Below are 27,240 nucleotides of genomic sequence, written 5' to 3' on the forward strand. Positions count from 1 at the left end.
CGGTACCAAAAAACAAAAAAAGCTCATTAACATGATCAGATTACCAGAGAATGTATTTACTGTATTTCCATTCATTAAAATTTAAATCAAAATTGTATAGGAATGTGTAGGCAGATGATAGAAGTATAAAGAAAAGCCAGTTGATTGTTACAAAAGACATGATAGTGTTTGCCTCTTGAGGAAGAATGAAAGTTTGATTAGAGAAGGATAGGGAACTAAATTCAAAGTTGTGTTAGAAAATCAGCAGTGTTCTATTAGTGGAACAGAAACAGAGAATTACCCAAAAAGGTAGTACTTTAATTTTTTCAGCCGGTTATATTGGTATATACCTCCTATTTATTTTAAGCATGTTAACATAGCTTTCTTTGTTGCTTTAAGTATTATCTGCTGATTTCCCACTACAGAAAGTGAAAATTTATGTCTTTCACATCCCCACTCATACTACACATGAGTGCAGTTATGTGCTGTCAATCTCCCAAAAGAGTAATAGCACAACTTTGCTTATAAATTATTTTATACTTGGGTTAGCATAATAATGAGTACAATCATCATAGCTGAGTCATGTGATGTCTGTCCTTTAAAACCTTTTTTTCTTTTAGGTTAGTAACTGTTTTTTCTTGGTTTATTTGCTGGGTTTCCAATGATTTTCTTTCTTTCCCCAGTTGTATAAGCCTCTTCTCAATTCATTCAATACATGTCACATTTACTAGATTAACAATTGCTTTATGACATCTTTTCCAGACTGAAACTGGAGGCCAGTAAGTTAAGTGAAATTAGGCAGGCACAGAAAGACGAATGCCCATATTCTCTCTTGTATGTGGAAGCTCACAGCTAATCTTGTAGAGCCAGAGAGTACAATAAGGGTCATCGGGCTGATAAGGGTAAGGAGTAGAGGAGTGAAGAGAGGGTAGTGAAGGGGTAAAGGAGTGCTGTTGGATGGGAGGAGTAACTTCTAATATTCTCTAGCACAGTTGAGTAAAAAGATGGACAATAATTAATTGTAGGTTTCAACATAGTAGGGAAAAGATTGAATGTTTGCAACATAAAGAAACAGTAAATATTTCAGGTTATGAATAGACCGATCACCCTGATCTGATTATTGCATATTATGTAAAATGTAATGAAATATTATATGGTATTCCATATAAATATGTGCAATTATTATGTATCAATTGAAAATTTTGAGTGCATGGACATGCACACATATGTATGTATCATCTTCCCAGAGCTTCTGACTCTATGATCCCATCTGGTTACTAAGGACCTCTTTTCTCATCCTGGTCATCCCTTTTCTTCTCTTCTACTGACCTTCTCTTTCCTGGATCCCATGACTTCATAATTCTTGATTAATTCTTACATTTTCTTAGAATGCATTTTTTGTAGCTCTCTGTAAAGGGATGCGTGGTAAGTAATCCATTTAAGACTTTGAATGTCCAAAAATGACTTTATTTTGCTGTCTCACTGAATTGATGACTTTTATACTAATAGAAATCTAATATTAGGTATCATTTTTCTTCAGAATTTCGAAGGTACTGTTGCATTGTCTTCTAATTTCCAGTGCTACTGAGAAATCTGTTATCAATCAGATTCTTGGACTTTTGAATGTAGCTTAACAATTGTCCCTCTGAAAGTTATGATTGTCTCCTTCTCCACAATATTATGACATTTCACAACGACTTGTCTTGCTATACATTTATTTGTATCCCTGCGTCTGGATATAATGTAGCACCTTCAGTCTGAAAACTTGACTCTTTCAGTTCTTGAATTCTTTCTTTAATATTTCCTTCACCTGTTTTGACAATTCTTCATTTCTTGGACAATTGTTCAGATTTTGAAACTTCTTGAAAAATCTTTTAATTTTCCCGTGTTTTCTCCCAGTTTTCTATACTTTGTCTTTTGCTCTGCTTTGTGAAATTTTATCAACCTATTGTCATTCCATTGTGGCATATTCTTTTATTTCCAAGAGCACTTATTTTGTTTACCACTTTGCACTCACTGTGACAGTGTAATTTATTTTATTTATTTCTTTCTTTTTTTACATTTTTTAGACAAAAAATGAATAACAGTTGCATGGAAAAAAAGCCTTATATAAGGTAGAAGATTGTAACATTTAACAACATTTAACATTTGGCTTTGTTCATTCTTAGCAATACTATCCTTTTCAAAATTATATATTTTTAATTGATACATTAAAAACAAAAATTATATATATTTATGAGGTGCCATTGATATTTCTACATATGTTTCTATACATTCTGTAATGTTTAAATAAAATTAACATATCTATCTTCTCAAACATTAATCATGTTATGGTGAAAAAATTCAAAATTTTTCTTATAATTTTTTAAAATTAAAAGAATTGAATTATTCTTGGATTATATCTTTGCATAATACTACACTGCATTATTATTATCTGTGGTTATCCTGTGTGATAGCATATCAGAATTTCTTACTGCTATTTATAATTTAGTGCCCATGATCAATGAGTATTTTTAAAATTTTAATAGACAGAATAATTGTACAATCTATGGAGTTCAGTGGAATAATTCAATGCATCTAGACAATGTGTGAAGATGACATATTTGTTGAATATTTATAATTTCCTTGTGTTAGAACTTCAGACTCCTCCCAAGAGCACTTACTTTGACCCATGAATGTTCACTTTTTGTATGGTGCCCTATTTTGTCAACAGTGGAAAGAGCTTCACTTACCTCTCTGATAATAGTTTAACTTTTATTTTTTAAGTTATCTTCATTCTACGTTGTCTTTGTTTCCTCCTAATCGATTTTATTTTTCTCCTCCTCTTTTGGTCTCTGTCTTTCATAGTCCAGGATTTTTGGTTGGGTTCCAAAAAGCTGACCAGATGCTCTACAAAAGGAAGTGGGGCTTATCAATTATGGACTTATCGATTAGGTAATCTGGCTGAGCCAATTAACTGAAGAACTTCCAATATTGTACCTTTAAGTCTTTTAGTCAGGGGAGATTTAGCTTGACAGAGAAAATTTTTTTAATCTGCCTGAAATGAAGTAGCCGGTATGCTAGGTCTGGCCTGGAGAAGAAACTGGAGGTAATGGAAAGGGTCCGTTGTATTCTGGATATGTCCATTTTCTCATAATGCCCTTACTTTTAGCTGAGAACATCAGCTGTCAGCTGCACCTGGCATCCTATTCTGCCAGAGCCCTGCTGTTTGACCCTTCAAAGAGAATTACATCTAATCTTCTCCCTGAGCAGGCAGGGAGTCTGGGAGTTACTAGCTTCTTAAAGATGCTTTCATGAAATCTTTCATGTTCTAAATCTACTGTTAGCCATCTTCCACAAATCTGCTTGCTGCTAGTCTTTTTTCTGAGAAGTTTGTTGGGTAAACAAACTTCAGATATCTTGGATGCATTAAATCAGTAATCATACCTAGGTGTGATGGTAATCACCTTGAATCCCAGCACTCAGGCGGCTGAGACAGGAGGATTACCAGTAGTTCAAAACCAGCCTGAACTACATAGTGAGACCCTGTCTCAAAAGGATAAGAAAAGAACCAGAAAAGAAAAACACATAAATAACTAAATAAAACAGTAATCATCCATCTTCCTTCTCTGCAGCTGAATAGTTGTCTTCTCCACGGATTCTCTTCCCAGTAGATAAATATATTTTTTCAGTAATCCAATTTAAGGATTAGGCAAGGAACACAGATAAGTATATTTTCTAATTTGACATCTCAGTTGGAAACTACTCTCTTAATTTTTTTTATATTTTATGTGCTCCAAACTAATTATTGAAATCCAAGTAGTCATATATCTTTTTAAATTCTCATCTTGGGCTTTTTGCCCATCAATCCTCTTTTAAGATCATCTGGAAACTCAATCATGTGATAAGAATGACAATAATAAAAGGAAAAACAACCATTTTAGATGTATCAGACCCTGCATTAGATCAAAGTAATATATACCCCTCACAGCTTTGTCTTACCTACAAATCTGATCATTAATTTATTTGTCTTTACTTAAGAGTTGGCAAATTATAGCCCATGGGCTTATCCTGTCTTGCTGCCTGTTTATATAGTTTAATTGGAGCACAACTATGCTCATTTGTCTGCATAGTCTTTGGTTGCTTTTGCCCTACAGTGACAAAATTGAGTAGTTGTAACAGACACCATTAAGACCTGTAAAGCATAAGTTATTTACTCTTTGGTCATTTAAAGAGAAAGTCTGACAACTCCTGCTTTAACTTACTGATAAAACATATTAAACATGACAAGGTTAGATCTAAACCCAGAAGTAAAGCTCCAAACCTGTGTGAAGACTGACATTGATTCATGAAGCAGCACAATTAGGCAACAAAAGGTCTATTTAACTTCATGATTTTTGGGTTACACATGTTGATACACAAGCTGAAAACATAAAAATTAATGTTGACTTTAAGTTAAATAAATTTTTTATAAGATAAGAAATCCCCTATTGTTTAGTGTTCCAAAAGTGATAACTTTCAAACAGAAAAGAACTATTCTAGAAGTTATCATATATAGGATTCTTGAATCATGGATTGTAAGAATTCCCAAAATGGCTTAGAAGAAGCAGTCCTTGGAAGGGGAGAAAAGATTAATGTTATAATGAGTTTGTGAAATATTTTTTACTGCATTCTCCTTCTTGAAGAATGGCAATAAATTAAAACATGAAAGATTCTAAGAAACCCTGCAAAAGATTGGCCATTAGAAATTACCCATTCAAAATTCCTTCCAATTCTGAGATTCTCTGAATACATTTTATCTGCATTTCTCACATGAAACAGTGTTCCTAACTAAAATGATTTATGAAATTTTTCATGATTTTCAGAAGTTTCAACCATTTTATGGTTCTCTATTCAGTATAGTAGAGTTCTACCTCGAAGGGAGTTCAGAAGAAGCCAACAGTTAACCTAATTCTGAATACAAAGAAGAAAAGTGAGATTTGTAGCTGAGGGGCAGAGTGGATAGAAAATTACTGACAGGAAACATTAGCAGAGGGACAGGATTCTGGAGAAACAGACTTGACAGGATTTTTGCTGAAAACAAACAGGCCTGGGTGATCAGATCTCACCTGACAAAGGAGTTGAGGAGAGAAATTTGACCAGGTATGCAGGTGAGGGAGTCTCACTGACTGATGTGGCAGGATTCTTACACTTGAAGACAAGACCCAAGTATGGAGCTGAGTTTACCAAAAAAAAAAAAAAACAAACAAAAAACAAAAAACAATGCAGAGAAGGATGACTACAGATAATGATAATGTGCTGTCTGTTTAAAATGAAATAGAGGCAAGGATTTTGAATGTATAAATGTTTTCACCATAAAGAAATGATAAATGTTTGAGGATATAGATGTTATCCCTGATCTAAACATTATACAACGTGGGCCTCAGGGCGCTGGGGCGCCAAGTTGTCCGGCGCAGTGGCGCACAGCGTGGGGCCACTCGAGCCTTCGGGATGGGGCTGTGCTTCCTGTGCCCGCGGGTCCACGCCTGGGTCGCAGAGCCCGGAAAAGAAAAGAGCAAAATTGCAGAGGCTGCAGAGAGAAGACAGAAGGAGGTTGCATTTCGGGGGACTTTAGATGTTCGATCTTGGAAGAAAAGAGAAAGAAAAAGGAAAAAATAGAAAAACAAATTGCCACATCTGGTGGACTTGGATGGACAGTTTCATAAAACATAACATGAACGGAAGAGCCCACTGCCAGTGACTTCCAGCACCTGCAATCGAATGGACTTCCTCCATTTAATTTCTTCTCCTTGAGTATACAGAATCAACTTTCGTAATATTAGTGCCCTTAATTGCATTGCTAAATCCATATTGAACATATTGAGAAAAAATTCGACTTTCAGACTTAGAAAATGGCCAGACCATTCATTAAATTCTTATGTTCTTGTACTTACTTTTCTGCAGGAAGTAAGTAATTTGACATTTTTTTCATAGTTAAAATATGGATCTAAATAGCATACATAGATGGTATTTAAAGTCTCCGCATATATTTCTAATACTAAACTTGCAATTATGTTTCCCTCCTTTAAAATATCTTAGCTATTTATAGTTATGCTGCATAGTCTTGCGTTTGGCTTTTTTCACTACGTATGAAGGCCTTTGCTTACACTAAAAGACTTAATGCCTTTAAACTGATCATCAGGCAAAATCTTGAAAATTCACTGAAGGGCTTATCTGAAGGAACACTAAATTTGTATAACTTACTAAGTAATGAATATTTATAAGCAAATACTGAATTTCTCCTAATTTATTGTCTATTTTTATACCTTATAAAATTAACATATTATGTTTTACAATATAATGAAAGTTTTCTTTGCTGAATTTATATATAAAAAAATTTACAGCGTGTGCATATATCAAAACAACACATGATACCCCGTAAATATTATAATTTTAATAAAAATTAAAAAAATAAAAAGAAAATAAAGTATATTTTTTAAAAAATAAGTTACAGAGGAAAAAAAACCAAAAAGAGCTTTTCTTATATGAAAAATCCAGAGTAATAATAAGGAGCAAAATAAAAGATATAATAGGAAGTAGGGAGATAGATCGTTCTCAAAGGAGAAAGAGATCAAGAGATGCAAGGAGGAGGGAAGAAGGGAAGGCTAAAGGATGGAAAACGAGGAACTGGGATGTGTTAGGTTATGTATTATGGATTGCAAACATGTATCAAAAAATGGAAGGGAATCAAGGGGTAGGTGCGTGGGGGATGGAGGGAAGGAAAGAGAGTGAAAACAGGCGTTGAGATGTGTTAGACAGATGCGCCAACTTCCAACAAGGAATGCAAACATTATGTACTACCCACAGGTACTAATAAAGTCAAACAAAAGCAATTAGACCAGGAAAAAAAAATGGTCGGGAAAGTCTGACTGAAAGGAGCGTTAAGGAGAGACTTGCTTGGGTACTTTTTCCCTTCCTGCTTCAGACACCCAGGTGCCTGTCCTGTGCAGTCTTCGTGCCCTTCGAGACTCAAACAGTAGCACCCTGTAGGGAGGAGTCCCTGGCCAGGATGACAGGTGACAGCCAGAGCCTAGTGAGAGACTCGTCCTGCTTCAGGAGGTCATGTCACAAGCCTCTTCCTCCGAGTCCCTTCACCCCTTGACGTGTATTTTGCGTCCTTTGACTAACTTCAAACATTGTTTTTTGACCCTCAGAGTAACGCTCCCTCTTTACTAGAAAGTCAGATGATGCAGAAATGTTACTCATCCTTTTCACCTCCTCCCCTTTCCGACTGGAGGCAGAGCAGGTTGCATTTTTGTACCAAAGGCCCTGGGTTAATGCCTGGTCCAAAACAAGACCAAGAAAGTATATAGTCCATCCTGCAGAGCACAGAAGGTTGTTTCTGGACCAGGTGACAGACCCAAGGAATCCTGTTGGGAACAGTAGGTGTGTTCCTGGGCAGAGAAGTAAACTTCTAACACTGGGAAGCAAGCCAGCCATAAGGCAGTAGGCAACAATACCCAGCATGGCTTTTCATCTTGCTTCATAGTGACTCTGCTGATGTTATTTTTGCATTGTAATCTTTCAATAAATCACTAAAGGTGCCCCTTTTAGAGAATGTGGCCAGGAGCTTGGACATCTCCTCTGCTCCTAAGCTGGAATGAGGAGCTCCAGAGGACAAGGGGGTGATAAACAGGATAAGACATTGTCCTGGCGCCAGGGAGTTGGAGCAGTCAGAACTGAAGGAGGTAACTAGTTCGGAGCAGTAGAAATTCTAACGAAGGTGTCAGAAGTTTCTTAGATACATATTTAACTGGTGAGGTGTCTTAGTTACTTTTCTCGTTGCTGAGACAAAATATGCAACACCTAAAGTTAAAGGAGGAAAGGTTTAATTTGTAGAGGCTTCAGTCCATAACTGACTGGCTTCAAGGCAGGGTGGCATCGAAGAGGAGAAACAGTTCATGGTAGCAAAGCAAAATCAAGCAAGGGACAACCACAGCTCTTTCTCTCCCATATATCTTATCTAGGCTACTTAAGGCGGTTAGCACTCACACTCTTAATCCCAGTGCTCTTGATCCTAGCACTGCACCATGAGTCAAGCCACATCTGAAAAAGCCCCACCTATGACTGCATGAGGCTTTTGGGGGACATCTACACAAAGCCATAACATGGGGTGTGCTTACCTTAATTCCATGCCTGCTTCAACACTGTGCCAGGTCTTCTTGACTCTAAATATGTCTGTGTGGAAGGAAGAAAAGAAAATACAGCAATCTGTATGGGACTCATATAGTAATACGACTATATTATTTAGCAGAACAGTTGCTTTAACTTTTAAGGGAATGATAAACCTGAATTTAATTTTAATGGGAAAATATATGGTATTTGAAGTGCTCCAAGCCAGGTCATTCTCAAAATAATCGGTATTTAAGAAGAGCATTTATGATTGGTAAAATGGGTCTTTGGTGAGAAAACAAATCCTTTGGTCCTGCAGTGGGCATTCTCAACAGTGACTATTCAGGGCTGCATAGTTTAAGAGTAAGGGGTAGGGGAGAGAAAGCCACCTTGAAATATGATGCCAAATTCAGCCCAAAGGTTTGTCAGGCACATGACTCCCCTCTTTCCTTTTGTACTGCCTGCTACACCTAATGAAAGAGTATTTTAACACAGTCTGTTAGGAGTAGGACTTGGAACGCACAGGAATATCCAACTGAAACAGGTGCTGATTGGGGCTCCCTGAAACCTTGGTCCAAGATCTTTGCTCTTTCTGAGCAGTGTCCCTTATTCTGCAGAAAGGAAGGAGGATACGCTTCAGTGAAGTGTGAGCAATAAAATCACCCTCTGTAGGTTCTTAATTTGGTATAAGACTGAATTCATAGGAATATTTTCATTTTGCTTGCAACAGATAGCTTTAGATATTAAATATATTTACACAAGAACAGGAAATTTATTCTAAAAAGGATGGCAATATTTAATCGTACAAATTCAAAAATCAAAAGCATCATATAAATGCATTACTGCTGATAAAAGTTTTCATAATACTCCACTAAGTCAGTTTCATCATAACATTAGGTCTCAACATAAATTAAAATGTCACTATGTAAAAATAAAATAAAAATATGTGTAATTGACAACTGTCCCATTTCAAACTGAACCTGTTTATTTTGAAGGTGGAAATATAGTAAGGTGTTCTTCAGCAGCCTTCCCCAAGAATTAAAAATAAAATTGTGTGTTTTAAATATAATTCATGTACTTCTGAAGTTACTGAAGAATATTTTAATTTATTCATGAAACTAATGAGATAAATATATTTGATATGTTGACAACTTAATGTGTCATTTTCATTTTCATCAAATTTCAGTCTTCATTTTGAGTTTATAATAAGTAGCTATTCTGGGATTGATTGGCACTTATTACTGAGGAGAGAGTAGGATATGGCTAAAGAATCTTAGGACCATGTGAATGTCAGTCTCTTTCCCTACCCAGAAAAAGGTGTGATCTATGACCAAAGCAATAAAAAAAAAACCCATATATTGTATAGAAGTTACCTAGAAGGACCTGTCCAGGTCTAGGACTCTGGACAGTAAATTAAATCTTACGTGTTGGTGAAGCAGAACAATAACCTTGAACGCCTCGAATTATCCACAGTTTATACTCTAATACCTGTTGAGATTCTTAAGATAGCACAATAGTCTGCACTACTCTTATCTCTACCAAACTTTTAAATAGTTGAGAAATAAGATAATGGAATAAATCAGAAGAAAAATGAGGCAAAACTGCACAGCCATTCTGCAAAACAGTATGAAGACTCCCCAAAAATTACAAATAGAGGGCGGTCCACGGAGCTGCGCAGGCACAGCAACCTGAGCTGACTGAGCCCAGCTGTGTCCAGGCCTGCCCACTTGGGGCTAGGACCTGGTGAGGACCCCCAGGGCACGCCCACCAGACACCCGCGGAGCCGCGAGGGCAGCGCCCAGGGCTCTCTGCAACAACATAGCCCCCACACACACACACACCTCTGGCCTCTTGGCTGCGCAGCTACCTGGTTCCACACTACAGAGGCACAGGGGGACATGAAGGCCATCATCCTGAGCAGCAGAAGTGAACAACAGAGAGAAGGCCTCTCTCAGGCTCCCTGATGATAACTGAAGCCCACTGGAAAAGTGAAGAGACTCTCTGCAATAAAGGCACACCAGACCACCGTACTTGGTAAGTTGCAGGGAACAAGGGATCATTACTTCCCATCGGAACCTGTACTATTTTCAACAGAAAGGCAGGTGGAACCTGCAACAGAACTCTGCAGAGTTCAACCCTGAAGGAGGACAAGGAGCTCAACTTGGGACTTGCAGCCAGAAATCTGCCTGAATCTCCCGGATCTGTGACTGGCTTGCCCAGACTCATTGACTTACAACTGCACACTGCTGCCCTCGTTGTCTATTGTGACAGCAGAGACATACCCTGAGGGAGGCCCTTCACTTTTATCTTTTATTTTGTTATTTTCAAAATTACCACTATTTTTTTGCTCTTTTTTTTCCTTCTTTTTCTATTCTTTCAAATTTTTTCTTTTTCTTTTTTCTTTCTTTTCTCTTTTCTTTCTCTCCCTCTCTGCCTCACTCCCTTGCTGTCCCACGTTGTTCTTCATCTCCCTTTGTGTTCCTGTTCTGGCCCTAATTGGTATTTCATAGGTTTCTTTTCTTCTCTTTCCTTCTCTCACCTGAGTCCTCTGGCCTCACTGCTAACGTTCCCCTATCCTTCTATCTACCTAGCCCTCCCTCCCCAGCTCCTTCTAACTCCCCATTCCGCAGGGTAAAGTTGCTCTATTGAAGAGTTTATTCACTATAAACATATGTTGGTTGGTCCTTGATTTTGGTCAAATTCACACAGTTAAAGGTGATAGATTAATAACTACCACAAATTCTCATTTTCTAAGAGGTACTCGATGCTATTGTGTTGCTAATTGTATCACTTGGGCTAAGGTGTTGTGATTGATCTAATCAGTTGTCCTTCCTGGTATAATGAAAATGAGACAGCCTCAGAGCCATTAGAGACTCAAAACCTAAAGGCCAGCTATATCTGGAAGATACCTCTGAGAAGCAATCATTCCATAAGGGTTCTAAATACATCAACAAAGATACTTACAATAAGCAACTTCAAAGTATCAACTCAGGAACAAAACCAAGGACAAAAACAAAAATGAGAAGACATTTAAGTAAGTCACAAACTCAGACTTCGACCCCACAAAAGGCAAATTCTGGGGGAAATGAGGTGGAAAATTCCCATAATAAACCATCTGGACACCCTGAACTGATAGCACGGGAAGAAAGAGAACAGATGAATGAGGCTCTAGAAAAATTCAAAACAGAAATAATCTCCCTGATAACTATAGAGATGGTGAGCAGAGTGAAAGACATGATTAGAGGCTCTAGAACAGAAACAGATTAAAAAAAAAGATGACCTCAGAAATACGCTGGAAGCCATGAATGCCCAGCACAAGAAAGAAATGGAAACCATGATTGCCCAACAAAAGAAAGAAATGGAATCCATGAAACAGATTCAAACAGATATTCAGGAGACTAAAAACTCCTGAAACTCTGCATGAAAGCATGCAGAGCAGACTAAGGGACTGTGAAGATAGAATATCAGATATAGAAGAAAGGATTGCGGTGAAGGATCATGAAAATGGAGATATCTTAAAAATAGTAAGGGACCACAAGAGATCAATCCAGCAGCTGCTAGATGATGCAAAGAAGAATAACATAAGACTGATAGGAGTCCATGAAAAAGCAAGAGAAAGTACAATTGACATAAAAAAACTGTTCACAGAAGTAACAGTAGAAAACTTCCCAGACAGAGGTGGAGAATTGGACATACAGATAAGTGAGGCATATAGAATTCCAACTAGCCATGATCAACAAAAATCTACACCTGGACATATAAAAATCAAGATCCCAAAAACCCAACAAAAGAACAAAATCCTACAGGCAATTAGAGAAGAGAAACAAATCTCCTACAAAGGAAACCCCATCAGAATAACAGCAGACTTCTCAACACAAACCCTCAAATCAAGGAGAGCCTGGAGTGAAGTATTTCAAGCCCTAAAGAAAACAAATTCCAATCTAGACTGTTGTATCCTGCAAAATTATCTTTCAAAATTGATGGGGAAATTAGATACTTCCATGACAAAGAACACAACTGAGAAATTTCATGAACACCAAACCAGCACTCCAAACAATTCTAAGCAATATCCTAGAAAAAGACAATGAAGGTCACAAATCCATTAGGCCCAAAAGAAGGAAGCCATCAAGCAAGGTAATACACTAAAGGGAAAGGGGGGAAAAAATAAGAACTAAAAGAGTCAACAACAGTAAAACATCATGACAAGGATGAGTCAATATCTGTCAATTATAACTATCAATGTCAGTGGCCTCAATTCACCAATCAAAAGAAATAGACTGACAGAATGGATTAAGAAGCAAATTCTAGCAATATGCTGTATACAAGATACACACCTAACTCAAAAGGAAATTCATAGAATGAAAGTAAAAGGATGGAAAACACTTCTCCACGTGACAGGAACCCAGAAAAAAAGCAGGGGTAGCAATCTTATTTGCAGACAAAGTAGATTCAAACCAAAACTAATTAAGAGAGACAAAGATAGTTACTATAACCTTGTGAAGGGAATAATCAAAGAGGAAGAGATGACAATCCTAAATATATATGCACCAAATACGAATGCCCGCAACTATACAAAACAAATATTAATGGACATGAAAAACCAAATAAGCACTAATACAATTGTAGTGGGGGACCTCAATACCCCACTATCACAAATAGACAGATCATCTAGACAAACAGTTAACAAGGAAATTCTAGAACTGAACAAAGCTATTGAACAAATGGACTTAATAGATGTTTACAGAGGGTTCTACTCCATAGAATCAGAATACACATTCTTTTCAGCTGCATACAGGTCATTCTCCAAAATAGACCACATGCTAGCTCACAGGACATGTCTAAGTAAATGTAAAAGAACTGAAGTTACCCTCTGTATATTATCAGACCATAGTGCAACAAAATTGAGGATCAATAACATAAAGAAACTGCAAAACTCCCACAAACACATGAAAATTGAATCACACCCTCCTGAACAACCAAAGGGTCACAGAGGAAATTAAAGAAGAAATTAGACAGTTTCTACAGGTAAATGATAATGCCAGTACAACATACAGGAATCTGTGGGACACAATGAAAGCAGTTCTACATGGGAAATTCATAGCAGTGAATGCCCATATTAGGAAAACAGAGAGAACTCAGATAAATAACCTAATGCAGAACCTCAAGCTCCTAGAAAAAGAAGAGCACAACAAACACAAAGCTCATACAAGAGAGGAAATTATAAGGATCAGAGCAGAAATCAATGCAATGGAGACTAAGAGAACAATACAGAAAATTAATGAATCAAAGAGTTGGTTCTTCAAAAGAATAAATAAAATTGATAAACCTTTAGCCAATCTTATCAAAAAAAGGAAAGAAAAGGCTCAAATCCATGCAATTAAGAACGAAAAAGGTGAAGTCACAACAGACCCAGCTGAAATCCAGAGGGTCATCAATACACACTTTGAGAAACTGTACTCTAATAAAATGGAAAACACAGAAGAAATGGACAGATTTCTAGATAACATATAAATTTCCAAAGTTAAATGATGAAGACATAGAAATTCTAAACACCCGAAATACAATGAGTGAAAATGAAAATGTAATAAAAAATTTACCAACAAGGAAAAGCCCAGGTCCTGATGGTTTCACTGCTGAATTCTACAAGACATTTAAAGAAGAACTATTGCCATTACTCTTTAAACTCATCAAGGAAATTGAAAGGGAAGAAAGGCTTCCAAATTCATTCCTGGAAGCAAGTGTGAATTTGATTCCAAAACCAGGGAAAGACCCAGCCCAAAAAGAGAACTACAGGCCAGTCTCCCTAATGAACATAGATGCAGAAATCCTCAACAACATACTGGCAAACGGAATACAGAGGGTCATCAAGAAGATCATACACCCTGACCAAGTCAGATTTATCCCAAGGATGCAAGGATGGTTCAACATTCATTAATCAATAAATGTAATACACTGTATTAACAGAGCCAAGGACAAAAACCATATGATCATCTCAATAGATGCTGAAAAGGCATTTGACAAAATCCAACAACCATTCATGATTAAAACCCTGCAGAAAATTATAGAAGATCTTTATCTCAACCTGATTAAGGCTATCTATGAAAAACCAACAGCCAATATCATACTAAATGGTCAAAAATTGAAAACTTTCATGCCAAAATCAGGAACAAGACAAGGATGCCCACTATCACCACTCCTGTTCAATATAGTTCTGGAAACATTAGCCACAGCAATTAGAAAAGAGAAAGAAATAAAAGGAATAAAGACAGGCAGGAAAGGAAGAAGTTAAACTGTCATTATTTGCTGATGATATGACACTTTACAGAGAAGGCCCAAAAAACTCCACCAAAAGACTTCTAGACTTAATTGACAGATTCAGTGGAGTACCTGGATACAAGGTCAACACTCAAAAAACAATAGCCTTCTTATACACAAATAACAGGCTCACTGAGAGAGAAATTAGGGAAACAATTCCTTTCACAATAGCATCCAAAAAAATGAAACATCTAGGAATCAATCTAACAAAGGAAGCAAAAGCTCTCTACACTGAAAATTACAGCACTCTAAAACAGGAGATCAATGAGGATATAAGAAAATGGAAAGACATCCCTTGGTCCTGGGTAGGAAGAACCAATATAGTGAAAATGGCCATACTTCCAAAACTACTATATAGATTTAATGCAATGCTGATTGAAATTCCAACAATATACTTCACAGAACTAGAGAAAAAAATCCAAAAATTTATTTGGAACCAGAAGAGACCTAGAATAGCAAAAGCAATTCTAGCCAACAGAGACATGGCTGGGGGTATCACAATGCCCAACTTGAAACTATACTACAAAGCTAGTGTGATAAAAACAGCATGGTACTGAAAAGAAACAGACCCAAGGATCAATGGAATAGATTAGAGGATGCAGAAACAACTCCAGACATACTCAGCCAGCTCATCTTTGACAAAGGAGTCAACCACCCTCATTGGGGGAAAGATAGCCTATCTAAAAATGGTTTTGGAAAAACTGGATTTCAACCTGCCAAAGATTAAAACTAGACCCATACCTATCACCATGCACTAAACTAAGATCAAAGTGGATTAAAGATCTAAATATTAAGACAGAAACACTAAACTTGCTGGAAGATAAGTTAGGTAGAACTCTTGAAGACATTGGCATAGGAAAAGACTTTATGAACAAACCCTCAGAAGCATGGGAACTAGCACAAACAATCAACAATTAGGATCTCTTCTTATTAAAAAGATTCTGCACAGCAAGAGAAACTACCAACAGTGTGAAGAGACCACCCCCAATGTGGCAAAAATTCTTCACCTGCTGTTCCGCAGACAAAGGTCTACTATTTTGAATTTATAAAGAACTTAAAAAAATCAGACCCCCCAAATTTAAAGACCCAATCCATAAAAGGGCATCTGAAATAAACGGACATTTCTCAGACAAAGAAGCAGAAATAGAAAATAAACATATGAAAAAATGTTCAACATCACTAGTTATTCCAGAGATGCAAGTGAAAACAATGCTGAGATTCCACCTCTCTCTAGAAAGAATAGCTGCTATCATGAAATTAAGGAATAACAAATGCTGGCAGGGCTGGGGTTGGAAAGAGAAACCCTGCTCCACTGCTGGTGGCAGTGTAGACTTGTGCAAGCACTGTGGAAACCAGTATGGAGATACCTCAAAGAACTAGGACTGGAAGTCCCACTTGACCCAACTATTCCCCTGCTGGGTATCTTCCCCAAAGAATTAAAAGAATCATACCACAGTGATATATGTGCACCCATGTTCATGGCAGCCTAATAACTAAAACTTGGAAGCAGCTCAAATGCCCATCAACTGGAGCCTGGATAAAGAAAATGTGTTTTTTAAAAAAATAAAATGGAGTACTACTCAGCCATAAAAAATGAGAAATTAGAGACATATATATCTAAATGGATGCGCATTGAGGTGATACTCTTAAATGAAATAAATAGGACACACATGTATAAATACCAAATAGTTTCTCTAGTGTGAGAAACTGAAAGTGTAAATAAGGATCAAAAGTTTAATAGATAATGTGAAATAGGAAGAAAAAGGGCAAAGGGGAAGGGGAAGTGGGAGGGGTATGGGGAAAGGAAAGAAGGGATTGGAATTAATATGAGAAAATGAACAACTGGAAACAAAGTGTTTGTAAATAGGGAGGGGTGGAGGGGTTGAAGGGAGGGCAGGGGAAGGGGGGAAAATAAGAACCAAAAGAGATTATGTAAAGGTGCAAATTTCCAATGATGAATGTAAATATATAGTATATGTAAAATGTACCAATAAAATAAAAATTTTAAAATATGGAAACAAAGTCTATGTAAATAGGGAAGGGTGGAGGGGTGAAGGGTGCACAGGTAAAGGGGAAAAAATAAGAACCAAGATACATCATGTACAGGTACAAGCTCACAATGATAAATGTAAATATATTGTTTACCTAAAATGTACCAATAAAAGAATTTAAGGAAAAACAAACAAATTTACAAATAGAATTATCACATGGCCCGCACATCCCACCCCTGGATGTATATATTCAAAAAAATGAAATCAGTATTTCAAAGAGATATCTGGGCTCCAATATTTATTGAAGAACTATTCACAATAGCTAAGAAATGGAAATAACCTAAATGCCCATTAACTGTTAAATGCATAAAGAAGATGTGCTACATATACGCAATGAAATAGTATCCAACCCTAAACAGAATGACATCCTGTCATCAGTGACAGTGTGAGTGGATGGCCATCATTATGTTAAGTGAAATAAGTCAGGCACAAATAACCACAGCCACTCTCATATTTGCTATATAAAAGGTTTATATCATAGAAGTTGGGAAGAGAGTAGTGCTTACCAGGGGCTGATGGGAGAGGGAAGGATGGACACAAGGTGGTCAGTAGGTACCAAGTTATCATTACATCGGTGCAAGCTGTTGTGGGGTGCGATTGCATACCTAAGAGGGACTGGGCTCACAGTTTCAGGTTCTCCTTCCAAAATCACCAGATGTTCTGTCCCCTATCTCTGGAGACCGAATGGTTACTAGACATACAAACAAGCTGAGGAACTTACTCTGAGCTCCGTGTGGGAGAAAATCAGCCTTGTCACCAAACAGAGCTGACAGCTTCAGTGGATGTTTCTCTACACTCAGAATCACTTCCTCATATACATATGTATCTATGCTCACCCACAGATGCACGCGCGCGCGCGCGCGCACACACACACACACACACACACACACACACACACCCCTACCTGGCTAAACCCCCAGCCCCACCTGGACACATAAGTTAGGACTTGGGAGATTCCGAGGGAGCATCATCGCTAACACATTCTCAGGAATGCAGCCTCTAATAACTCCCTCACCCCAAGCAAGTAAGCCAAGCATAGCTGATCTTGGAAAGTTTTCAAATCGGAACACTTGTACTCTAAACTGAAGTCTCCAAAATTTCACTGAAGTCAAATTCATACATTTTCAGTTATAGAAGTGACAAATGCTCTTGCCTGAAGTTGTGGCATATAAAACATAATGTGAATCTCTTAATTATAATTGGTAATAAAGTAATTTGTTTAGGACAGTTAGGCCAGTTTGCTGAGTTATGCTAATAATTGTCATTCACTGAAAATTTCATAGGGTAAACAAATGATCCTCTTCTATTTTCATTTTAGAAAAGAAAAATTAGTTGATAGATCTTGAGTTACACTCAAATAACAGAAAAAATATTTTCAAGGGACTTCTCTGTAGAAATGTTGATATTCTGTTTCTTAGCTAAGAAGAATCCACTTATGAAAATATTTTTAGTGGTCTATGAAGCATCATTAAATTTAGAAGAAAGCTCTTGGATAAATTTGAAGTATCATATTGCAATGTGTAATTTCGTTTATTACTGCACTGATTTTCAGATCGATATTTCTACATAAAGAAGAAAGAAGCTTGCCTGACTTAAATAACATTTAGGACTATGTCTCAGTCCTATATTTGTATGCTATTTCCAAGCCCATTTAAATTAGATAATGACAAAATAAAGTCAGTCACAAGACTTCCTACTACAAAATGTGTATGTTGTGTGAAGTTAAAAATTTTAAATTCCTCTCCAGTTACTTTTTGCAAATCTTAATTTTCTTGCATTTAAAGATGATGTAATTTTTCAAATGGAGGCCAAGTCTGACTGCTATTTAGTCAAATGACATTTTTAACCTAAAAAGATACTTATGTAGTCCAGTGAAAATTTATGGTTGAAGTATAAGGAAGAATCCTAAGTCCCATGTCATGACAGGGATACCATGGGCATGCTATGAAGATATCAACTTAGCTTACAAACTGAGCCATTTCCAGGCACAATGTTTTGGATATGTGTTTAGTACACCCCAAAGCTTCATGTTCTGAAATTTAATCTCCATTTTGAGGTACTAAGAGGGTGAGCTTACAAGTTACAGGCAAGTTTTGGTGAGGTGGTTTCAATTAGATTAGATCATTAGGATGAAGACTCCCTAACTGAATCCTGATGGCTTTATAAGAAGTCAAGGGACCAGAATACACATGCTCACAAATGTGTACACACACATGCATATGCTTCCTCTGTCTCATGCCATGTGATGTCCTGTGCCACCTCAGGATTGTCATCAAAGCCATCAACAGCCAGGCATGGACATGGAGGTACATACCTGTAATTCCAGCACTCTGGAAGGCTGAGACAGGAGGGCTGCAAGTTTGAACCCAAACTGGGCAACTTACTGACTTACTGAGACATTGTTTCAAAAAAAATTCTGGGGATATAGTTCAGCGCAAAATCTGTGGGCTCAAGCCACAGTATCACAGAACAATGAAAAAGAGGCCATTACCAGATGCACCCCCTTCTTTTTGGACCAGAACAATGACTTAAAATAGACCACTTCCCCCTTTCTTGCAATTTAACTAGAATGAAGCAGTGTGTTATTAACAATAAAAAATGGACGAAAAACAAAGCTACTTTGTGTAGCTCTGTAATTCTGGAGCTTCTTTGGCTTCTTGATCTTTAGTTAAAACTCAGCTTTGGGAGGGTCCTTCAAAAATGCTCCATTTCAGAGCTGTCTCTAGGAATTAGAAAAATAGTAAATGACTTCCAGGTGGCCTGATTGGATATGGACTTGACCATGTTCAAAATTCAGACAGTTGTAAAGAATTTTCTAGTTTATAACTCCACCACTATGCAAGTCTACTACTGCTAGGTTAAATCAAATGATAACAGCATATATACACACACCCTTGTACTTAATCTATTCTCATTAGCAAAATAATAACTTGGTTCTGTGGGTTGTTATTTTTGATCTCCATTCTCTAATACTCAGTAGATGCCTAATATTCTAATAAAGTTACTACAGTAAATGCAAAGATAATGTAGGTTTATGTGTACGCCAGCCAAATCCATATAAACTACTCTGGTTAATAAGCTTTAAGGTTAGCACACCTTGTTATGTTCAATCATATCAGTATCAAGAACACAATACTGAAAGGTTGCCCTTTAAAATCATAGGTCTTGGGATGAGGGATTTAGCTCAGTGGTGCTGCTGCCTGCCTAGCAAGCTCAAGAGTTTGATCCCTAGTACCAAACAAATAAATTTAAAAAATCATAGGCCTTGAGAACTTTGTGGATAAGATCATATCAATCACTTCAAGAACAATATAAATGAACTTTTCACTGGAATGGATCAGAATTCTGGGGCAAATGAAGCAGTCTGGGAGCAATGGAATTCCTTTCCTCCTCTGATAGTGCAGTCATAATCTTTCCGCTTCTATTAGAACTAACCAAAACCATGTTCATTTAAACAACATGACATATGTAAGATTTTCTCATACAATGTTTGGAGAAACCATATGCTGTGGCCTGAATACAGCTTATTCCCTTAACTCATGAAAAAGTTTAATCCACAAGATATAATAATGGCATTAAGAGGATGATCATAATCTGACTATGGTATTTAGAGGCTGGCCTTTTGGAACTGATTAGGATTAGATAAAGTCATTAGGATGGTGACCCACATGGTTGAATCCTGGTGGCTTTATGGAGTGAAATATACAGGAAAGCAGGCTCTGTTTCTTGCCATGAAATGCCCTGCACCACCTTGGAATGCATTTAGCAAGAAGACCATCAATAGATGAGGCTCCCAGATTCAAACGCCCAAAACTATAAGCCAAAAGAACTGCTTTTATTTATAAAGTAGCCTACATCAGGAATTTTATTATAGTGATGAAAACAGACCAATATACTCTGTTTCTAAATGTAGGTCTCTTTTGTCAGGCAATTATAATCAATGTACTTTTGTCCTTTACTTGCTTTGCTATCCTTATTAAAACGTGTTTTCTGAAATATATTTATCTGTTCAAACTGTGCTTGTCTTCACCATGTAGACAAAATTTGGATCATAAAGACATCTTTATGATGCTTACTATCTCTTAGCCAGTCTCTTAACCCTCTCTGAATCATAGTTCATGTAAGTAAATGTTAATGGTTACAGGATTGCTATTAAGACTACATGAATTAAAAATACAGAAAGTAGTAAATTTTAAAAATTATTTAAAATGTTGGTTGTTATTATAGTATGCAAATGCATATACTGCAGTGTTCTTCAGATTCTATCATAAAGAAGAAAAATTAATATTGCAGTAAGAAGTACCATGAAATATTTACAGAATTAAAATGTTACCCATCATTTTTGAGGTAATGTTTTAAAGATGCTGAAATTCATTACCTTGAAAAAAATGATGAAAAAATACATAACATTTGAAAACTATTATTCAAAAGCATTATTCACCATCTATAGTACCTGCTCCCATCATACGAGATGTTGGCATGAATTTACAATAAGCATAAAAGATAGCTCCTAATCTGAAAAAATACCTTCTATTTAAGGACATAAAACCAATGCATACAAAGTCATTATAAAATAATGTAATTCCAAGTACTATCATCTAGACTAAAATCTACTTGGGTCTAGATAAACTATTTGAGATTAAAAATTAGCATTCCTTGGCATTATTTTAAAACAAGAAACTCTCAATAAGACAGATATATAAGACTAAAAGTAATAATTTATGAATCAGATTGAGATCATTAAGATTCTAACATCTGTTGGTTACCACAGCGTAGGAAATTAGTTTTATAGTTCATTTGATAATTATTATTGTCTTTAAAATTTTTAATATATCTAATAAAGCATTTTTTGAAGATGAAAACTTTACTGATTTGATAAGTAAATTAAGTTTTGAAAAGGTAAAGAAAAAATATGCTTTCACAGTATTATACAACCAATTGACTAGTTTGATAGCATTGGTTTTCAAAAATTGAAAATTATCTTAAAATGCAGATTCCTGGGCCTAAAACCCTAGGTCTCTTGAATCAGAATCTGCAGGTTATAGGCCCCATCTATTTGAATATTTAGCAAGCACAATGGAGGTTCTAGTGCAATTCTCTGGAAAACACAGAAAAACACAACTCTAAGAAGAGAAAAGAATTTGTAGAGACCTCTTAACACTTAAAAGAGTAAACATTCTCAAATGGTTTACAAGATAGAAAAAGGTTTATTTCACAGTTAACCTTAGCTTTATTCAACCTTTAGAGAATGTATTATATTTCTTAAACACACATGGAACATTTAAAAATTAAGACTATGTTGAGTATCATATAAGCTACAGTATGACTCCATAACAAAACAAAGGAAACATTTAAGGAAAAGAGAGAAGCTTTAAGAACAAACTTGGAAATTTTAAATTATACTTTGAAATGATAAATTTATTAAATAAATTACAGTAAGAATTAAAAAATACTTAGAAATGAATGCTGCTAATGAATACCATACATTAAAACTTGTAGGATAGTTTAACCAGCACTTAAAAAGAAACATATAACCTTATATTCCGAGAAAAGAAGAAAGACAGAAATTTAATGAGCCAATTCTCAAAGTTAAGACATTTGGGAAAACAAAAATAATTGATCCAAAGAAAATGAAAACAATAAATTAATAAAATAATAGCACAAATTAAAGATGAAAACAATTATATCATAATGGGGGTCAAAGTAGCTAAAGATTGATTTTTGAAAAGAATAAAATAAGCAAAACTGTGCTGAAACTCTTCATAAGAAAAAGAGATGGTGCACTCATATGCAGGTACACAAATTTTAAAAGGTGATATATCACAAAATATTGAAGATTAATAATAAGGATAATTTTATATTTATTACATTTTAAACTTAGATAAAATAAATTGATCCTGGAAAAGGTCACTAAATAACATTGACTAAAGGAAAAATGCAAAATGTAAACACTCTGATAATCTTTTTTAAAAATTAAATCAGTACTTAACAATCTTTCCACAAATAAAATGTCAAGTTCAGTTCATGAATTATTTCAGTTTATGAATTATTTTGATTCTATACAATATTGTTCAGAGAAGAGAAACACAGGGAGCACTCTGAGGATCATTATTTATGCTTAGATTACCTTGGTGCCAAAATTATTTAACAATAGCAAATGAAAAGTAAATTAATAAGCCATACACTTCTGTATATACACAAAAACAATCTAGTCAAATGAATTTAAGCAGTACACACAAAGAAGTGTGTAATCATCCATAATCAATTGTATGAAAATGTTATAGTCAGGAATGCAAGGTTGATCTAACATTAGAAAATTTTTTAAAAGAAATGTACATTCAGAGAATAAAATAAATAATATTTTAAGAGATTCAGAAAAATCATTTGATATAATTGAAATCCCAATTGTAACAAAAAGAAAATTTAAATTTAGCAAACAAGAAATAGATGAGTGTAAATATACACTCTACAACAAATATTATATTTCATGAGGAGTGCTAGAAATCAGGAACAAGATAATGTTTTATATTACCATTTCTTTTTTTAAAATTTTATTTTATAGGTACATTTTAGGTATACAATATAATGGCATTCATCATTGGAAATTTGCATCTTTACATAATCTCTCTTGGTTCTTATTTTTTTCTTCCTTCCCCTGCCCTCCCTTCAACCCCTTATATTACCATTTCAATAAACCTTGTTTTGGAGACTACAAAAATCAAACCTGAACACAGTGTGCAGCAGTCTTCCAAATGTCACTGCTCCAACAGCCCTACTGCCTGGCAGCCATTGTCACATTGAGCAGACTTGGCATCTCACACACCTGTTTTCTGCTGGGATGTTTTCCATACCATAGCCTCCCACATTGTAACTTAGGTTTACGAGCATTTAATACAGAGCGGCAGTCCAAAAAGACCTCTGCAGATCTAAGCTGTCCAAAATCTTTTACAAAACTAAGGGACCCCTGACATATCAGGATCCTCCATTCAAAATTTAGGATGTGGCTTATAGTCACCGAGCTTGGTGGTAGGAGCATGCTCATAAAATCTGTGATGTCCGGACAACCCCAAATCGAAGGAGTCCTTCACATCCTCTGCTTGTCAAGAGTCCTCGGCAGGAGCCATTCCTCAATCTCCACACAACAGAAATTTTCCATTTGTGATTTCTGAAGAAAAGCTATCTCAGTCTTCTGTAACAAACTATCCATAACAAATTACCACACACTGATGGTTCAGAACAACAGGAATGTGTCTCTCAAGGTTCTGGAACACAAAAACTTGAAACCTGTTTCACTGGGCCACAAGTAAGGTATGACCAGGAACCCACTCTATCTAGAGACTCCAGGGAAGAAGTCTTCCCTGCCTCTTCCAGCCCCTGGCGCCCATCAGTATTCCTCAGTTTGTAGCAACGTTATTCCAATTTCTGTCTCTGTAGTCACATGGCCTCCTCTCTTTGACATGCTTTATCTCTCTCTGCCTCTCTCTGGTGAAAACACTTGTGAATGGATTTAGCATAATTTTCCCAAGTTAAGATCCATAACTTAATTTACCAGTGTGGAGAATTTTTCCATATAAGGTACTATGTTCAGGCTCCAGGGATTTGGACCTGAGATCTGTGGGTTGCCATTACTCAGTCTACAATAAAAGCTGTCCAGAAGCATCTCTAAGCTGCCTGGCAGGGCTGCCCTCAGCTCTCTCTAGGACTGTGTCTCCATAATTTTGTGTTGTTGTAACAAAATACCTGATGCTGGGTAATGTTTAAAGAGGTTTCTTTAGCTCACAGTTTGTGAGGTTCAGTAGCATAATGCTGGTATTGCTCAGCTCTAGTGAGGACCTCATGGGAAATGGAATCACAGTAGTGAGAATATGTCGAAAAGAGGTCACATGATGATACAGGAACCATGATAGATTCAGAGGAGCTTCCAGGTTTCCTTATAATAAAATACTGCCATGGGACCTCAAGAGTTAGAATCCACTCCCACAAGCAAAGTCTTATCCTGCTTAAACAAATATCACTTCCACTAGGCCTCATCTCCAGTATTGCATCACCTCTCAACACTGCCACACTAGGGACCGAATTTCTAGCACAGACCCTTTGGGGGACACACTCAAATTAATCCATAGCAAACCCTCAAAGAGGCAGACATGTTCAGTTCTGCCTCTGTAGGCCAAGAAGTGATCGCACCTGTGGCCACCGTCGTAGAAATCTGTAGCCTCAGGTGTATAACTGCTGATGGAAGATATAAAAAGGTACTCATTTTAATTTAAAGGCATATGAGCATGCTCAAAATTAAGTAACACTTGCCCACTAACAAGCACAACACTTGGTATGTAATAGGAGACTATTAAACAGGGTTTAGCTGAGCAAAAAAAGGCAACTAGACATGGAGAAGTGTTCTTTGTTTACTTTGTCACGGTAAAATCTAGAGAAAACATACAGAATATTGGCATTTCAGCAAGGCCTTTTGGGCTGCAAGGAACAGAGATCAACTCAAGAAAAGCGGACTATAGCAGGTCATTGCAAGAAGGTACACAGGTCTGGTATGGTGGCATGTGCCTATATTCTCAGCTATTTGAAAGTTTAAGGCAGGAGGATTATGAGTTTGAACCCAGCCTGGGCAATTTAGCAACTGATTGAAATCCTGTTCTCAAAATTTAAAAAGATAAATAAATAAATAAATAAATAACAAAGCCTGGACTTGTAACTAGTGTGAAGGTCCTGGCTTCAATCCCTAATGTGGAAGAAAAGAAAAAAAAGAAAAGAAAAGAAAAGGAAAGGAAAGGAAAGGAAAGGAAAGGAAAGGAAAGGAAAGGAAAGGAAGAGAAAAGAAAACAGAACAGAGTATGGCTGGAATTGAACACCACCCAGACAGAAACTATTCCTTCTCGCCCTTCTCTCAGATCATGCACATTTGACTGCACTTTTAAGTACATTGTGCTTTTCACCATATACTATACACTGACTTCTTTGCAACTTGTATGTGAACATGACTCATGCTGGTTGCTCCATTCAGTGCACCTCTACATGGCCATTGATAATTGCTTTCAGAGTAGTTTTCTTCAAGATCCTCAAAGCCTGATTGCTTCAACTTTATTTTTCTCATCAGAGCCATGGTGAGATATTATAAATCAGCTGACATTGGAGTCATTGTCAATTTCCATCCAAGGGCAGAGAAAAGATTAAAGCAAAGTTATGTGGCAAAGTTCTGAAAGTAAAGATTAAAGCAAAAAAAACCCCAAAAAACAAACCAAAAAAAAAAAGAGAAAACCACTACCTGAAGTAGAAGGGGCTGTGTGACAGGAACAGATATCCTCTTAACAAATATATGTGGGTGGGCAGGCTCTTTGACCTACACCAGTTAAAATCTCCTGCTGGAAACTGGACTAAGATTCAAATAAATCTTCATAAAGCCAGCATACATATAAAGGTTAAAAATCTTAAAAAACAAATAGAGATAGAGATATATAGGTAGATAGTTATCATCTGGTTGTTATAGTATAACCATTTACTAAGAAATGGATTTATTAGTATAATTATGCTAAAAATATAATGTCACATTCACAATATATGACTATATTCTGCCTTCATCTCTATACTTTCTAAATCTTCAAGGAATTTCTTGAAAGTTCTTTTACCTTTAGTTGTATTTTCCACTTTCTTTCTTCCCTCCCTTCATTTTCATTGACCTCCCTGTCTGAAGACAGATAACTTTACCAGGGCTTAGGGCCCAAAGAAAAGTTTATCCCTTATCTAGTTGTCTAATCTGCAGTAATCTAGAAAAAAAGGCCAGATACCTTATGTTATGTTTATTTGAAGGACTATTTTTAAAGACCAATGAAAGGAAAAAGAAGTGAAACCGGCATAATGTTGAAATCCCAAGCCACACCAGTCCCAGAGAGTTTGCTTGGCCATTTGCTACTGAATGGGATGCCACCTGTCCTAAAGATGTACTTTGGAAAGGATACTAGCTTTATTCACTCAGCATTATATATTGAGTCCCACAGTGAATTGACACCAGTGCAAAGTACTAAGTTAGACAGGGAAGTCCTTAGTGTTGAAGAACTTCCTGCAGCAATTAAAAGGGGCATGGACCAAATTATTGCACAGTAATGTCTACACAGACACAGAAGTTGGTATGGTGCAGGGGCAGCTAAAAGGATCTGGGAACATTGTCTTGGGCACTCAAGAAAAATTTTACCAAGTTGAGATCATGAAGTTGATATTTGAAGGATTTGGTGATCTTGGAACAAAGAAAGTTATGTCCTTACAAGGAGAAATGCACTGAGCCCTAGTGACATGGAACACAGTGACTGAATTTTTAGTATGCATGACAAGGGAAGGGAAGGACTGAGATTAAGGCCAGGTGGTGAAAGAGCTGGATAAACAGAAATGAATCTGGATTTATCTTGTAGTCACTGACAGATGCCAAAATTTCAAAACAGGAGAGATGGCCAGATTTTGATTTGGAGAGGACAAGGCAAGAGTAGAAATGGTGAAGGGTCAGCTAGTGAGAAGTCAAGTGAGAGGAGAAGGCAGGAGGCCTGAAACAAGGCTCAGAGATGGGTGGGATTAAAGAAGATGCGGCGTCAACTGAACTTTCCTTGCTGGATGAACAACAATAGCAACAACCACAAAAATATGACATTTGGTTCATCTGGGATTGTTACTCTGATTGGAACGTGAAGATAAAGCCATTAACTAAACTATGCACAGGAGAAAGAACGGAGTTGACATAGACAAAACCACTCTATTAAAAAAAGCCACT

The sequence above is a fragment of the Heterocephalus glaber genome, unplaced genomic scaffold, assembly GCF_053883595.1.
Source record: "Heterocephalus glaber isolate CG9 unplaced genomic scaffold, H.glaber_assembly_v1.0 deba00001553, whole genome shotgun sequence".
Classification (NCBI taxonomy): Eukaryota; Metazoa; Chordata; class Mammalia; order Rodentia; family Bathyergidae; genus Heterocephalus; species Heterocephalus glaber.